The following is a 16,300-nucleotide window of genomic DNA, read 5'->3' on the forward strand; positions in this document are numbered from 1 at the left end:
CAGAGCACTGTATTAAGCGTTTGGGAGAGTACAGTATACTAATAGACACATTCCCTGCCCACAACGAGTTTACAGTTTAGATGGAAGTGACTTGCGTCACACAGCAGACACGTGGTAGAGTCGGAATTAGAACCCAGGTCTTTCTGACTCCCAAGCCTGTAGTCTACCCACTAAGACACTGCTACTTCTCAGCCCCTTTCCGCCCAGCCTCGCCCTAGGGCGTTTTAGCTGGGACTGGTTCCTGTGAGTAGAAAACCTTCCGGGCACCTCTGCTTGCCTGCTTGTTCACTCTGCGCCCTAGCAAGAACACAACTGAGATGGAAGAGATAGTACAAGTGGAAAGAACCGGGCCCGGGAGTCCCAAGTCATGAGTTCTAATCCTGGCTGCCACCTTGGGTAGGTCACTTCACTTCTCTGGGCCACTTCTCTGGAAAATGGGGATCAAACGTGCAATGGGGACCGTGACCAACTACCTTGTATCTGTCCCAGTGCTACGAACTGTGCTTGGCACCCAGTAAGCACTTAACAAATGCCATGATGATGATTACTATTCCACAGAGGTTTCTGGTCTTGAACTCTGAGGACTCAGACTTGTCTGTGGTTCCCATTAGACTTCATCACCCTCATTTTTCTAAAAAATCGTTCTGCTTGCTTCTCAAAAGCCGTCAATGGTTGCCGACCCACCTCCACACTATATAGATAATCCTCGGCATTGGCTTGAAGGCACCCGATCAGCTCTCTCCTTCCTGCTTAACCTCAATCCTCTCTCCCACCAGCCCAGTCCTTCTCTTGGCTGCTTCCTGAAGGAGGGATGATTCAAGGAAGGCTTTTAAGATGTAAGGAGAGTGGTGGTGAGGAGGATAGGAAAGGCGAGGAAGAAAGCAAGAGATTAGGGTGAGACAGCCAGTAGGAAGGTGTTCACTGTCTTCTTAAAGGTAATCAAAGGTCCTGGTGGCAGACATTTTAGGGTGTCTACATAGAGAGACTCTGTTTTTATATTTATGTATATATATACATATACACCTGTATATATGTATATACGTTTGTACATATTTATTACTCTATTTATTTATTTATTTTACTTGTACATATCTATTCTATTTCTTTTATTTTGTTAGTATGTTTGGTTTTGTTCTCTGTCTCCCCCTTTTAGACTGTGAGCCCACTGTCGGGTGGGGACTGTCTCTATATGTTGCCAACTTGTACTTCCCCAGCGCTTAGTACAGTGCTCTGCACACAGTAAGCGCTCAATAAATACGACTGATGATGATGGTGATGATATTTCTGGGGCAGCTGAGAGAAGGCAGATTGAAAGAACGGGGATTGAGTGTGTAAAAGGTGGGGGAATTATAGGGAAGGAGGGTCTCTTCCTCTACACTGTCTCCCCTTCTAGACTGTCTCCCCCTCTAGAATGTACACTCACTGTAGGAAGGGATGCATCTCCCAACTCTGTCAGACCGTACACTCCCAAGAGCTTAGGACAGTGCTTGGCACATAGTAAACACTCAATGAATATCACTGAGGATGATGCTGAAGTGCAGAGCTGATGATGATGATGGTATTTGGCACTTATTATGTGCCAAGCACTATTCTAAGCACTGGGGGAGATACAAAGTAATCAGGTTGTCCCACGTGGGACCTGCAGTGTTACAGATGAGGTAACTAAGGCACAGAGAAGTTAAGTGATTTGCCCAAAGTCACACAGCTGACAAGTGGCGGAGAGGGATTAGAACCCACGACCTCTGACTTCCAAGCCTGTGATTTTTCCACTGAGCCACGCTGATATGGGAGGATGGTGGGTGCAGGAAACGGGGCTTAGTCAGGGAAGACCTTAACAGGAATTGGACAGTTCTTCTAAAGCAGAGGCTTGGGACGATTGTGATACCAAAGGGTAGCGTTGTCAGTAGCCAAGTGCCCCAACTAGGGGAGGCATCCCTTCCTTGCCCAGGGTGTAGAAGGGATGGTGTTAGCATAGCAAACTTCTATGCCTCACATGCAAGCACAGTTAGAATCTCCTCATTCCCTGCCAACACTGGCTGTCTTATGATCCTACGGAAGTAGAGATGAAGATAGACTCCCATATCCTCGAGCAATTCTTCAAAGCCAAACGGCACAAGCATGCCTGGCTGCCTTGGTGATGGATTCAATGTTCCGTGCTACCTGATCCTACCGGTGTTTTAACTCCAGTGGCTGGATTCGAATAAGACCATCTGTTTTCCACACTTGGTCTCATTAGTGTGGCTATTCTTCTGGTTACGCGCCTAATAATGCTTCTTCGTCCATCTTAGCTAAGCATTATTTATTCTACCTACATAGACAACGGTATAAACCCAGTCGAGTAGCGCTATCGTGTCTTGTGGGCTCCATTAAATTCAGCGAGTCTTCAGTGAGAGATTTAATGATGGATTTAGTAATATTAAATGGGGAAAAAAACATCCTTGGCTTTTACATTCTCATTTAAAAACGTATAAAAGAGTAGTAACTCTGGCCGTTTTTTCCAAAGACTTGACTACAAATCACACTTGGCAAAGAAGACCGGAGCCATTCACTGCCTCTCAGATAATAATAACAACAAAAATAATAATGATGGTATCTGTTAAGCCCTTACTACGTGTCAGGCACCGTACTAAGAGAAGGGGTGGATACAAGCAAATTGGTTTGACATAATCCCTATCCTACAAAGGGTTCACATTTTACAGATGAGGTAACTGAGGCCCAGAGAAGCAGAGTGACTTGCCCAAGGCCACACAGCAGACAAGTGACAGAGCTGGGATTAGAACCCATGACCTTCTGACTCCAAGGCTGTGCTCTACGCCACGCTGCTAGGTGAATGTCACCCTTAGTGGCGTCTTCTCTAAGGACAAAGGACAACTCTATATAATAAAGCATGACTTCATTTCCTTCTTCCCACACATTTTCGGGTCCTGCCAGGAAAAATAAACACCAGTGGCAGAAACAGGAGTGCTGCAAATTAAAAGATAACTGTGGAATGATCTTCTTTGCGGTTTAAAGCAAATTAGAACATCGTTCAACTAATTTCAACAAGAAAAAGTAAATGGATCGAATCGAAAATTACACTTGCATGGACCCCGGTGATAATGCCTGAAATTAGGTCCCAGCTTCAACTCGAATAATATAAATGGGAAGTGATCGCTCATCAGAGAAATGGAAACGCTCCCAACTGACGCGCCTGAACCTGAGAGCAGCTCTCCCAATAAATTGACTGTGAGCCCACTGTTGGGTAGGGACTGTCTCTATATGTTGCCAATTTGTACTTCCCAAGCGCTTAGTACAGTGCTCTGCACATAGTAAGCGCTCAATAAATACGATTGATGATGACTACTCGAGCGCCTACTTACCAGCCTTAGGAAACCCAGCCTGGCACTCTCTCTTGCCCAGAAGCTGTATATTTATCCCAGACCAGGAAAGGAGAGAGATCACACCCTTCTTGGCCACGGCCCAGAATAAATGAAGAACTCGGGATCGACAGAAGGGTATATTTTGAACAAGGAACGCTTAGTGGCTTTGGTCTCCAACTAGGATACACACCAGCCTCAAGAAGAAACTGATAATCAACCTCATATACCCTTTCCCACAAGTATGACCAACTGAACTGTGAAAAACCTCCATTATGTCAAGCTGTAAGCCAACTCTTTGGTTGTCAAAACCTGCTGGGATTTGAGAGGAATTGGAGTTGTCGTCCGCACCCGAGGATGAAACCTGGGAAGCCGCTTGGCCTAGAGGAGAAAACAATTGCCTGGGAGTCAGAGGGACTGGATTCTAAGCTCGCTCTGCCATTTGCTTGCTGTGTGATCTTAGGCAGGTCTCTTAACTTCTCTGTGCCTCAGGTTCCTTGACTGTAAAATGGGGATTAAATCCTATTCCCTCCTATTTAGACTGTGAGCCCCATGTGGGACAGAGACTGTGTGCGACCTGATCATCTTTTACCTACCCCAGTGCTTAGTACCGTGCTTGATGCATAGTAAGAGCTTAATAAATAACATTATTTATTAAGCAGCGTGGCTCAGTGGAAAGAGCACGGGCTTTGGAGTCAGAGGTCATGGGTTCGAGTCCCGGCTCTGCCAACTGTCAGCTGTGTGACTTTGGGAAAGTCACTTCACTTCTCTGGGCCTCAGTTAACCTCATCTGTAAAATGGGGATGAAGACTGTGAGCCCCCTGTGGGACAACCCGATCATTATTACTCTATTTATCTATTTATTTATTTATTTTACTTGTACATTTCTATCCTACTTATTTTATTTTGTTGGTATGTTTGGTTCTGTTCTCTGTCTCCCCCTTTTAGACTGTGAGCCCACTGTTGGGTAGGGACTGTCTCTATGTGATGCCAATTTGTACTTCCCAAGCGCTTAGTACAGTGCTCTGCACATAGTAAGCGCTCAATAAATACGATTGATTGATTGATCTTGTAACCTCCCCAGCGCTTAGAAAAGTGCTTTGCATATAGTAAGTGCTTAATAAATGCTATCATTATTATTATTATTATTATGAAACGCGACCTCCAAACGGGAACTTGTTCCCTTTCAGTGCTTTTTTTAATCACCGAACATTAGGGGACTATAAAATGCTACAGACCTGTTATCAGAGACCTATGATGATAATGTAATATTGGTTTTAAGGAGTCGGTGTGTTTTGTGAGCTACAGAATTCTGCTGTCTCAGAGACTCTGCACAGGAGGAAGACAAAAAATTCACAAAGGTCAAAAGGAATAAACTGAGGAAGACACGCCCACTTATAGTGTTTTCTCTCAATTATGAAATGAATTGGTTCCATGCAAGAGTAAATGAATAATCTCGCTCTCTCAATTTTGAGGTGACTCAATTTTTTAATGTCATTGGGCTAACTCTGTTCCTTCCAAACTCTTTAAAAAAAATGCAAGTATTGAACAGGCTAGGAATGGCTCAGCATTAGAAATCGGAAATTCGAATAATCCTGAAAATCATCTACTTGGATTTCCTTGACTCTACTCAGCCTAACTTCCACATAATAATAGACAACACCACTCTCCTACCTGTTTTCAACTCAACCAATCAATGGTATTTATTGAGTGCTTCCTGCATACAGACAACTGTACTAAGTACCTTGGGAGAGTTGGTTTTCGAAGCCTGCGACCTCGGTATTATCCTTGATTCCTTGCTCTCTCTCAGATCTTACATTCAGGTTCTTTGCTGCATCCTGTTGCTCTTTTCCCTACAACATTTCCTAGAAATAATAATAGTAATTATGGTATTTGTTACGTGCTCACTATGTGCCAGGCACTGTAAAAAGCACTGGGGTCAGTACAAGCAACTTAGGGGCTCACAGTCTTAATCCCCATTTTACAGATCAGGTCGCTGAGAGCCAGAGGACGGGAAGTGACTTGCCCAAGGTCACACAGCAAACAAGTGGCCGAACTGGCATTAGAACCCATGATCTTCTGATTCCCAGGCCCGTGCTCTATCCACTATGCCGTGCTGCTTCACAGTCCCTATCTTAGTAGAATGGGGACTGTGTTCTACATGATTATTTTCTATCTACTAGTACTTAGTGCCTGGTACATAGCAAGTACCATAAAATATCATAAAAGAGCACGCAGTACAGTACTGTGCCCAGAGTTAGCACTCAATAAATGCCACTGATTATTTCAGCTTTCTCCCTCTTACTTATATCCACTCCCTTCTTCCACCCTAACCTTGGTGGGGCCTCTCCATTCCTCATTGTGCCTTGTTCTCCTCAATCTCCCCGCTGACCCTGAATTCATGCCCTTCCTTCACTCAGGAGCTCCCGTCCCCCTTCATTCATTCAATCTTATTTATTGAGTGCTTACTGTGTGCAAAGCACTGTACTAAGCACTTGGGAGAGTACAATATAACCAGAAACAGGCCCATTTCCTGCCCACAACGAGCCCTTCAAATCTGCCGGACCACAGCACCCTCCACCTTCACAGCCTTTCTGAAATCCCGGCTCTGCCACTTATCAGCTGTGTGACTTTGGGCAAGTTGCTTAACTTCTCTGGGCCTCAGTTACCTCCTCTGTAAAACGGGGATTAAGACTCTGAGCCCCACATGGGACAACCTGATTACCTTGGATCCACCCCAGCGCTTAGAACAGTGCTTGGCACAGAGTAAGCATTTGGCAAATACCATTATTATTATTATTATTTTCAAATCTCTTTGATGAGGCTTCTTTTTTCTTTAATGGCAACTGTTAAGCATTTTCTATATCCCAAACACTTTTCTAAGCAATAGCGTAGGTACAAGTTAAGTGGACACAGTTCTGCATGGGGCTTGCAGTCTAAGTAGGATGGAGAAGAGGTACTTAACCCCACCTTTTTCAGAGGAGGAAACTGAGGCACACAGAAGTTAAGTGACTTGTCCAAGGTCACCCAGCAAGCAATAGGCAGAGCTCTAAGTAGAACCCAGGTCCTCTGACTCCCAGGCTTTTTGTTCCTTCCACTAGGCCATGTTGCTTCTCCAATTTGTTTTTCTTCTCCCTCCCAGCTACAGCCTCAGCACTTTTTCATCGCTTATACAGCACTAGCCCCATCCCACGCAATTTCTGGACTTCTCCGCTTACATACTCTTCTATCAAAGCACTTATTTACCCACATATCAACCTCGGTCTGCTTGTCTTCCTCCTAGTTACATTTTGTGTCTGTCTCCCCCACTAGATTAGGGACATATCGATTTTCAAATAATATTATTTGAGCACTTGTTCCTCCTTTTGTAAATCATCTTCTGTCTGCCTCTCCGCCGCTTCAGAGACTTATTGAGGGCACATCTCCTCCAAGAGGCCTTCCCTGACTAAGCCCCTCTTTCCTCTTCTCCCACTCCCTTCTGCATCACCCTGACTTACTCCCTTTGTTCAGCCTCCCCCGTCCCAGCCCCACAGCACTCAGGTACATATCTGTCATTTATTTATTTATATTAATGTCAGTCTCCCCCTTCTAGTCTCAAACCTCGTTGTGGGCAGGGAATGTGTCTGTTTATTGCTGTATTGTACTCTCCCAAGCACTTACTACAGTGCTCTGCAGAGAGTAGGAAGTTTGGTTTTGTTCTCTGTCTCCCCCTTTTAGACTGTGAGCCCACTGTTGGGTAGGGACTGTCTCTATATGTTGCCAATTTGTACTTCCCAAGCGCTTAGTACAGTGCTCTGCACATAGTAAGCACTCAATAAATACGATTGATGATGAAGATGATGACTGTCAGATTGACTGATGGATGGATTCAATCACTATTTTGGAATACTTCCCGGACATCTACCAGAACCGGCGATTCCAACTTAGATCGAGAATTCCTCCAGTTGGAAAACTGCACTGAAACAAATCATTTCCTGCTAGTTATCTTGCATTTTTCTTCATTAATTTTATACTATTATTCCTGGAGTACCAGTCTGTGTCATATTTAATCACTCTACAGAGGCATCACCCTAAAATCCACAAATATGCTTGCTCACTTCATTTTAGGAGATGCCGGTGGGAATTCTGAATATATAAATCTTCTGCTTATTGTTTTGCTCTCCCGCCACTTTATTAATCATTGATTAACTAATTTTATTTATCTTGAAATCTTCCAGCTTCTTGGGCGTATCTGCAGCTCTCCTCTGAACCCCCCTTCCGGAACGATTCTATCTTTGTTCAACACACACTTAGTTTATACATGTCTATTATGTATCAATTATCATATAATTACACAATCACTGTAATTGGATCTAACTACGTAATTAGTAGGTGTGATTACACAAATAAAACATGCAATTTCCAGGTTAGAAAGTTAGGCAGAAAAGCTTCAAAAAGTGAATTCTGTATAAACAGCACATACCTTTATACCTCCCTGGCCTGGCTTTCCAAAAGATAATTCCCACATGATAAAAACAAAATTAGTAACAGTCATCCCATATGATTCATAAATAGTTTCACAGTTTGAAGACACACAATAAAGTGGGTTTGAGTCACTATTAAGAGGCATGAATTGGAAGGCTGGTTTTCTTCAATGTACAAAAGGGTGACTGGAATTTTTTTGTAATTCACACATGCACACACTCACACGCTTTCCAAGTTTCTCTACTGAGATCTTGAGAAGCAGCATGGCACAATGGCTAGAGCCTGGGCCTGGGTGTCAGAAGGATCTGGGTTTTAATCCTAGCTCCTCCACCTATCTGCTGTGCAATCTTGGGCAAGTCAGTTCACTTCTCTGGGCCTCAGTTACCTCATCTGTAAAATGGGGATTAAAACTGTGAGCCCCATATGGGACAGGGACTGTGTTCAACCCGATTACCTTGTATCTAGCCCAGTGTTTAGTTCAGTGCCTGGCACATAGTAAATGCTTAACAAATACAGAACGCTTAACGCTTAACAGAAGCAGCGTGGCTCAATGGAAAAGAGCACGGGCTTTGGAGCCAGAGGTCATGGGTTCAAATCCCGGCTCCGCCAATTGTCAGCTGTGTGACTTTGGGCAAGTCACTTAACTTCTCTGTGCCTCAGTTAGCTCATCTGTAAAATGGGGATTAAGACTGTGAGCCCCCCGTGGGACAACCTGATCACCTCGTAACCTCCCCAGCGCTTAGAACAGTGCTTTGCACATAGTAAGCACTTAATAAATGCCATTATTATTATTATTATTATTATTATTATTATTATTAAATACCACAATTATTATGTTGTAGCTTCACCTCTGAGTAATTACTAGTTGTGATGAGCTTAAACTAGCTATACCTGACAGGTGTTTTCCTAAGAGCATTTAGACATGCTTCCCCAGAGCAGCCTAGCCCCATTCATTCATTTGATCATATTTATTGGGCGTTTCCTGTGCTAAGCAGTGTCCTAAGTGCCAGTCCGACCTAGCCCAGCTGAACAATGTTGTGGAGAGATGTGATGGAAAGGAGGGCAACCATCCAAACCCACCAGTTCATTGGTTTCAGGGTGAGGGCCAAGTTCAGCTCCTCACTCCTCCAGTGGGGCAATTCCACCACTCGGGATTGGCCTCTTCCAAGGAAGACACGAGCTACCTGCGGGAGAGCAGCTAGGATTCCCTGGAGATTGTGTCAACCCAGCCCCTAAAGGACGCAGGTCGGAAGCTGGAAGAGAGAATGCTCCTTCTGAAGGAAAGGCTCTTTGGTGGGGGGAAAACCTCTTATACACGTAATCTTACTTTATGGCAACCACTGTAGGTACTCGAATGACAGAATTCTGTACTTCCTCCCCCCAAAAACAACTCACAAACAGGATTTGGTGTCCCTTTTAACACCCCAAATCCAGTGCTTGGGAGTCTAGGGGCAGGAAAAGATTAACGGCCTCTGTCCCCTTTTCTGCTATCACCGACCAAAAGTAATATTACATTTTCTTGGAGGCAACGGCTTCCAGACACCACTCCTGGGATCTTAGAGAGGCAAGAAACATCATGCTGAATGAATGAATCAACCAGTAATCTTAATAACTGTGGTATTTTTTAAGCACTTACGGTGTGCCAGAAATTGTACAAAACGCTGGGGTGGAATCAAGCAAATTGGGTTGAACACAGTCCCTAGACCAAATGGGTCTGTTTCTGAGCAACTCACCCTTCCAGATAAGGCAGTACATCTGACTAGTAAAACAGTCCCACATCATGGGCTGGACAGGGAATTCTATCCGTTAGAGCCCCAACTCAGGGTGAAAACATCCGAGGGTGAAGCCCTCATGGAAGTCGGTCAGTCAATTGTATTTATTGAGAGCTTACGGTGTGCAGGCCACTGTACTAAGTGCTTGGGAGAGCTTAATATAACAATAAACAGACCCAATTCCTGCCCACAACGAGCTTACGGTTTAATCAAGGCAGTATGAGATAAAGGACCAAATTAACATGGTAACAGTTTGGATGGAGAGGAAAGGGCGGATTTTTCTACCGTCTGGTGGTGACTGGTGAGGGACTGTGTGAAAGGCTGAGCTGGATTAAAGCTGAGGAAAATGGCATTGTATTTCCTCTGAAAAGAATAGCTTTGTAGCTCTAATAATTTTTTTTCGCCGCGCCGTGTCAAGGTGTTAGTTTTCATGCTACGTGGATGAAAGGAAAGCAGAAAGGCAGTCGATGTAATACAGAAAAATATATAAATGTAGAAATGTATCAAGGGAAGTCAAGTGTGACTCCCTTTCCTAATTGCCTTAACATGGTTCCCACTAGATGCATAAATTACAGCTCCTATTAACAGCACTATGAATAATAATCAGTTTACTTTTTGGCTTGCATCTAAATATACTTTCTATATGATTTCATCTTTTATTCAGCTGTTTAAAAGCAGAACATCTAATTACAGCTCCCATTAGTCTGACGTTAATTTTTTTTCCTCCGCCGAGCGTGTGTGAGGACTGATTTTCAGAATTCTTTAGCATATGGAACAAATCGTGTTATTATTAATGCATTCCCAGATGACTCTGCATTTCAATTCTCTTAATTATTTAGTCATTGCTGATTACGTCTTTTCACAATTCACTATCCCATTTCCCGCAACGTGGGCATTTTACTCATTAAGCGTCAAAATGAAAGTCCTGACCTCCAAAAAGATAATCAGGAAATAAGTGGCAGAGAGAAGAGGTCTGGGTTTTCCTTTGGGTTCATTCCTCCAACGTGATCTCGCTGAATGGCTCCAAGCCACCCAACACTCGCTTCCCTCACAACGTGTCAGTCTTCCCTGCTGTGAGCGGAAACTCCCGATCGTTGCTTTCGAAGCATCTCGCCAATTCTCCTCCCTCTCCCACATCGCTTCTTCCTCGTCACCTACTTCACCGCGGCCCACACTCTTTTTTCCTTCCAGGTTTCCCCGACTGGTTGTTTCGAGTCAGGGCTCCATGAGATTCCCCTCCCCATCCCTCATCCTCAAGTGACATCAGGGGTCTTCGGGAACTGAACAGAGCTGAGTTTCTTAGCCGGTCTCTGGCAGAGCACCCCCTTCTTCTGAAAGACCCAAACGCAAGAATACAACCACTGCACTACAAGGGAACTCTGTATATTTATATAATAATAAGAATAATAAAAATAATAATAATAATGATGGTATTTGTTAAGTGCTTACTATGTGCAAAGCACTGTTCTAGGCGCTGGGGGGATACAAGGTGATAAGGTTGTCCCACGTGGGGCTCACAATCTTAATCCCCATTTTACAGATGAGGGAACTGAGGCCCAGAGAAGTGAACTGACTTGCCCAAGGTCACACAGCTGACAGTTGGCGGAGCCGGGATTTGAACCCATGACCTCTGACTCCAAAGCCCAGGCTCTTTCCACTGAGCCACGCTGCTTCTCTTATTCTCTTATTTATATCTTTCACCTGTTTACATAGGAGCCTGTGTCCTACTCTATCTAGCTAACTCTGACCTCCATTCTGTATTGCAGTATTTACTGATTCCCCAGAACAAATCTCTCTCAAAGGTGTATCATCCTAGCAACACTCTACTTTAAAACACTTTGAGCAAAACAAAAAAAAATTCCCATAGCATATGCATGAAAAGAAATTACTCGCACATAAAATTACTTGCCTGAAACAGCAAAAAGGGTTTGGATTTGTTTGTTTTCAAATATACACCCTGAACTTTACTTGAATATGTTTCTCGTGACTGCACTGAGGAGCGGTCTGAATTCCATAAGCAATGCACCTTCACCATCAAGTTCTGATTGCCACCGCTCTAAGGAAAATGCAAATGAAACCAGCTAGCATATGCGGCACACAGTTGATTCAACTAAAAGTAGCATTGGGTTAACTCATTTTATAATCACAGATGCAACACAGCATGTCGCGGTGGCTAGAGCACAGGCAGTCAGGGGGTCAAAGGTTTTAATCCCAGCCCTTCCATTTGTCTGTTACAAATGGGCTTACAAGTGACTTGGGCACTTGGTTACAAGTGACTTGGGCAAGTCACTTCACTTCTCTGGGCCTCAGTTCCCTCATCTGTAAAATGGGGATGTAGATGTGTGTATCATCTGCGTAGAGGTGGTAGTTGAAGACACGGTGGTGCATGATTTCTCCAAGGGAGTGGGTGTAGATGGACAATTGAAGGGGACCCACAACTGAGCCTTGAGGGTCCCCCACAGTTAGGGGGTGGGACACAGAGGAGGAGCATGTGAAGGAGACTGAGCATGAGCTTCCAGAGAGATAGGAGGAGAACGAGGAGAGGACACTGTCAGTGAAGCCAAGTTTGGATAATGTTTCCAGGAGAAAGGGGTGGTCAACAGTGTTGAAGGCAGCTGAGAAGTCGATGAGGATTAGGATGGAGTAGAGGCCGTTGGATTTGGCAAGAAGGAGATCATTGGTGATGTTTGAGAGGGTGGCTTCTGCGGAGTGAAGGAGATGGAAGCCGGATTGGAGGGGGGAAAGAACTGAAAGGAGAGGAATTTGAGACAGGGGGTGTAGACAACTCGCTCAAAGAGTTTGGAGAAGAACAGTAGAAGGGAGATAGGGCAATAACTGGAGGGATCCATGGGGTGAAAGGAGGGGGTTTTTATCACAAGGAAGACATGGGCATGTTGGAAAGCAGTGGGGAAGAAAGCCACTGGAGAACAAACAGTTAAAGACACCTGTTAAGGAGGGAAGTAGGGAGGGTGCAGGTGTTTTGATAAGGTGCAAAGGAATGGGGTTGGATGTGCAGGTGGAGGGGGTGGATTTTGAGAGGAGGCAGGAGATCTCTTCCAGAGATGCCACTGGGAAGGATGGGAGGGTTGAAGAGCAGGAGGGAGGAGGGAGGAACTGAGGAGAGGCAGACACTATGTGCCAGGCACTGTACTAAGTGCTGGGGAGGATTCAAGGTAATCAGGTTGGACACAGTCCCTGTCCCACATGAGGCTCACAGTCTTAACCCCCATTTTACAGATGAATTAACCGAGGCCCAGAGAAGTGAAGTTACTTGCATACGGTCACATAGCAGGCCGGGATTATTACCCGGTTCCTCCTGACTTTCAGGCCACGCTTTAACGACTAGGCCACGCTGCTTCACGACTCCATATACTGGCCTACGATCACAAAGTGCTGTTTTCCTCCAGCTCCCTCCAGGAAAGAATGCATGAAAAATAAAAAGTCAAGCCAGAGTGATTACCAGTGCAATCTTCTAAACATTTGTTCTCATTAGTCAAAGAGTTTGCCTACTGCCTTTCATTTCATTTTCCTCCAGGTGCATACACGCTTGTGGGCTGCACTTAACAAAAATACATTATTGAACAGACGGTTGGCTCACTCCTGGAGCTAGCACTCTGCCTCCTACTTCCTCTTAACAAATTTCCTCTCTTTTTAGGTGGAAGTGATTAATCATTTCAAATAACCGTGTAGTGTTGTCAATCTCTGCAGATGACCCAGCCACCATAATCTTCCATTAGGAGCCGTTTTGTCTGGTAAGGAATTTACTGACGGGGTTTTTTCCTGTCACACTGGGCTCCAAATTGCATAGATGAAAACATTAATGATGATGATGACGATGTTGATGATAATATTCTAATAAGGAAATGGGGAGAAAAATGCTTTATTTTAAGGGTAGGTTTTACTTTTCTATGATGTGTCTGTATCTACCGCTTCAAGCGGAACTGGTCTGAATTTTAAGCCACTTGAGAAACAGCCAGGGGTACCAAAGGTATTTAGTGAGCTCGCATACAATAATAATAATAATTGTGGTATTTGGGAAAATGTAACTGAAGCACAAGACGCATTCCCTGCTCACAAGCATCTTACAGTCCTGGCCTGGCTTAGTGGATAGAGCACAGGCCCAGTAGCCAGAAGGACCTGGATTCTAATCCCAGTTCTGCCACTTGACTGCTGTGTGATTTTGGGCAAGTCACTTCCCTGTGCCTCAGTTACCTCAGCTGCAAAATGGGGATTAAAACTGTGGTCCCAATATGGGACAGGGCCTGAGTCCAACCCAACTACCTTGTATCTACCCCAGCGCTTAGTACAGTGCCTGGCACATAGTAAGCACTTAACAATGCTATCATTATTATTAACACCTCGATGATGATGCTGATGATGATTGTTGGAGACAGACATAAAAATAAAGACTGAAATGAGAATAATAGAATGAACAATTGAATATATTCACATAAACAAGGACTGAGGATAGGAATCCCTCTGCTCGCCTTCATCTTTCCAAGTTGGAGAGGCTGGCGGAAGAGCTATCAATCTCAAGGTTGAGCAGCCAGAGAGAGAGGGTGGGCAGCTATATTTAGCATGCTGCTCTCTTATCTATATGGATAGTGCTCTGCATCAAGCTTCCATCAATATTGTTGAGCGTTATGCCACATGCATATCAAGGAAATCCAGAACCTCCCCCAGCCCTTTAGGCTTCAACTTTGAATAATGCCTGGACAAGGAAAACTTGCTCTCCCTTGTTTGTTTCCAGAAGTCTAGCAGAAACAGCATGATCCTGGGAGTCAGTGGACCTGGGTTCTAATTCTGCTCTCCCACTTGTCTTCTGTGTGAAATTGGGGAAGTCACTTCTCTGTACCTCAGTTTCCTCGAATTGTAAAATGGGGATTTATTACCTGTACTCCCTCCTATTTAGAATGTGAGCCCTGTGTGGGACAGGGGTTGTACCTGACCTGATTAATTATACCTACTTTGGAGCTTGACACATCATAACCACTTAATAAATGCCATAATAATGTTGGGAGTCAGAGGACCTGGGTTCTAATCTTGGCTCCTCCACCTGGGTAAGTCACTTCACTTCTCTGTGCCTCAGTTACCGCATCTTTTAAATGGGGATTAAGACCGTAGCCCTAGGTGGGACAGGAATTGTGTATGACCTAATTATCTAGTCCCTCTCCCAGCACTTAATAAGTCTGGCACATAATAAGTGCTTAACAAATACCAAAATTATTATATTATTAGTAGTAGTAGTAGTAGAATTTTTTTTAATGATACCTGTTAAGAAGATATGGAATTGTATTCACATGCAAATTTTCCCATTCATGTACGCACACATCAGAAGAAACCTGGAACACAGTCCTGGTCAGCCTGAGGGGTTCAAAACACCCCAAAGTCCATCCTGCCAAATTTGCAACAACCTTTCCCCGCTACCCCAAGACACAGGGACGGGGTATCTGAGAGTAACGACAGCCAGATACAGGGCCAAAAGTAAGCTGGAAATGGGCTGGACATCACCTCAGGTTCAAAAACAAAATGGGGAGGTGGGGGGCAGGGAGAAAGGGTCAGCAGCAGCCAGAGGTGGAAGTCAGAATTCATTTGATCATTCATTCATTCAATTCTATTTATTGAGTGCTTACTGTGTGCAAAGCACTGTACTAAGTGCTTGGAAGAATACAATAGAACATCAGACACATTCCCTGCCCACCATGAGCTCACAGTCTAGAGGGGAAAATAGACATCAATATTAATAAATAAATAGATATATAAATTACAGATGTACACAGATGTATATATATACATCTGTGCTGTGGGGAAGGGAGGGAGGATGAATGAAGGATCAATTACGAGCGGCGCAGCAGGGAGTGGGAGAAAAGGAGAGGAGCGTTCAGAATGCAGGGGGTTAGAGGTGGAGAGCCTCCCTCTTTTCCTCTGCAGTCGGACCCCGGAGTCCAGGAGGGCTGGGGCTGGGCATGGAGGAGCAACGGAATGGGTCCAAGTCCTGCTTTGGAGACCGTAGGAAGTGAGTCCAGCTGGGGGAGGTGGTGGGAGGGAATCTGGTGCTGGGAATGCAGGGCTACAGCCCCGTGAGGGCCCCCCTGGTCCAGCCAGCACAGCCCACTCCAGCTGATACTAGCCCAATCCGCCAACATTCATTCATTCATTCATTCAATCGTATTTCTTGAGCGCTTTCTGTGTGCAGAGCCCTGTACTAAGCGCTTGGGAGAGTACACTACAACAATAAACAGACATATTCCCCACCTACGAAGAGCTTACAGTCCAACCGGCACTGGCCCAGTCCAGCCAACGTGGCCCAGTCCAGCCAGCACTGGCCCAAACCAGCCAGCATGGCTCAAGTTGGCCCAGGCTAGCAATGTGGCCCAGTTAAGCCAATGGCCAATGGAGAAGCCAATGGAGAAGCAGCGTGGCTCAGTGGAAAGAGCCCGGGCTTTGGAGTTAGAGGTCATGGGTTCGAATCCTGGCTGCGCCACATGTCTGCTGTGTGACCTTGGGCAAGTCACTTCACTTCTCTGAGCCTCAGTTCCCTCATCTGTAAAATGGGGATGAAGACTGCGAGCCCCCCGTGGGACAACCTGATCACCTTGTATCCTCCCCAGCGCTTAGAACAGTGCTTTGCACATAGTAAGCGCTTAACAAATGCCATAAAAAAAATAGCGGCCCAGTCCAGCCGGCACTAGCCGAGACCAGCCAGCA

At 44.9% G+C, this 16,300-nt stretch overlaps 1 protein-coding gene across 1 annotated transcript in view; it reads right to left on the reverse strand.

Moving 5' to 3' along the window:
• Positions 1-16,300, reverse strand: part of AFF3 (AF4/FMR2 family member 3) — a 318,921-nt gene that overhangs the window by 142,885 nt on the left and 159,736 nt on the right. The window lies entirely within an intron of this gene.

The sequence above is a fragment of the Tachyglossus aculeatus genome, chromosome 20 (genome assembly GCF_015852505.1).
Source record: "Tachyglossus aculeatus isolate mTacAcu1 chromosome 20, mTacAcu1.pri, whole genome shotgun sequence".
In the NCBI taxonomy this organism is placed as follows: domain Eukaryota; kingdom Metazoa; phylum Chordata; class Mammalia; order Monotremata; family Tachyglossidae; genus Tachyglossus; species Tachyglossus aculeatus.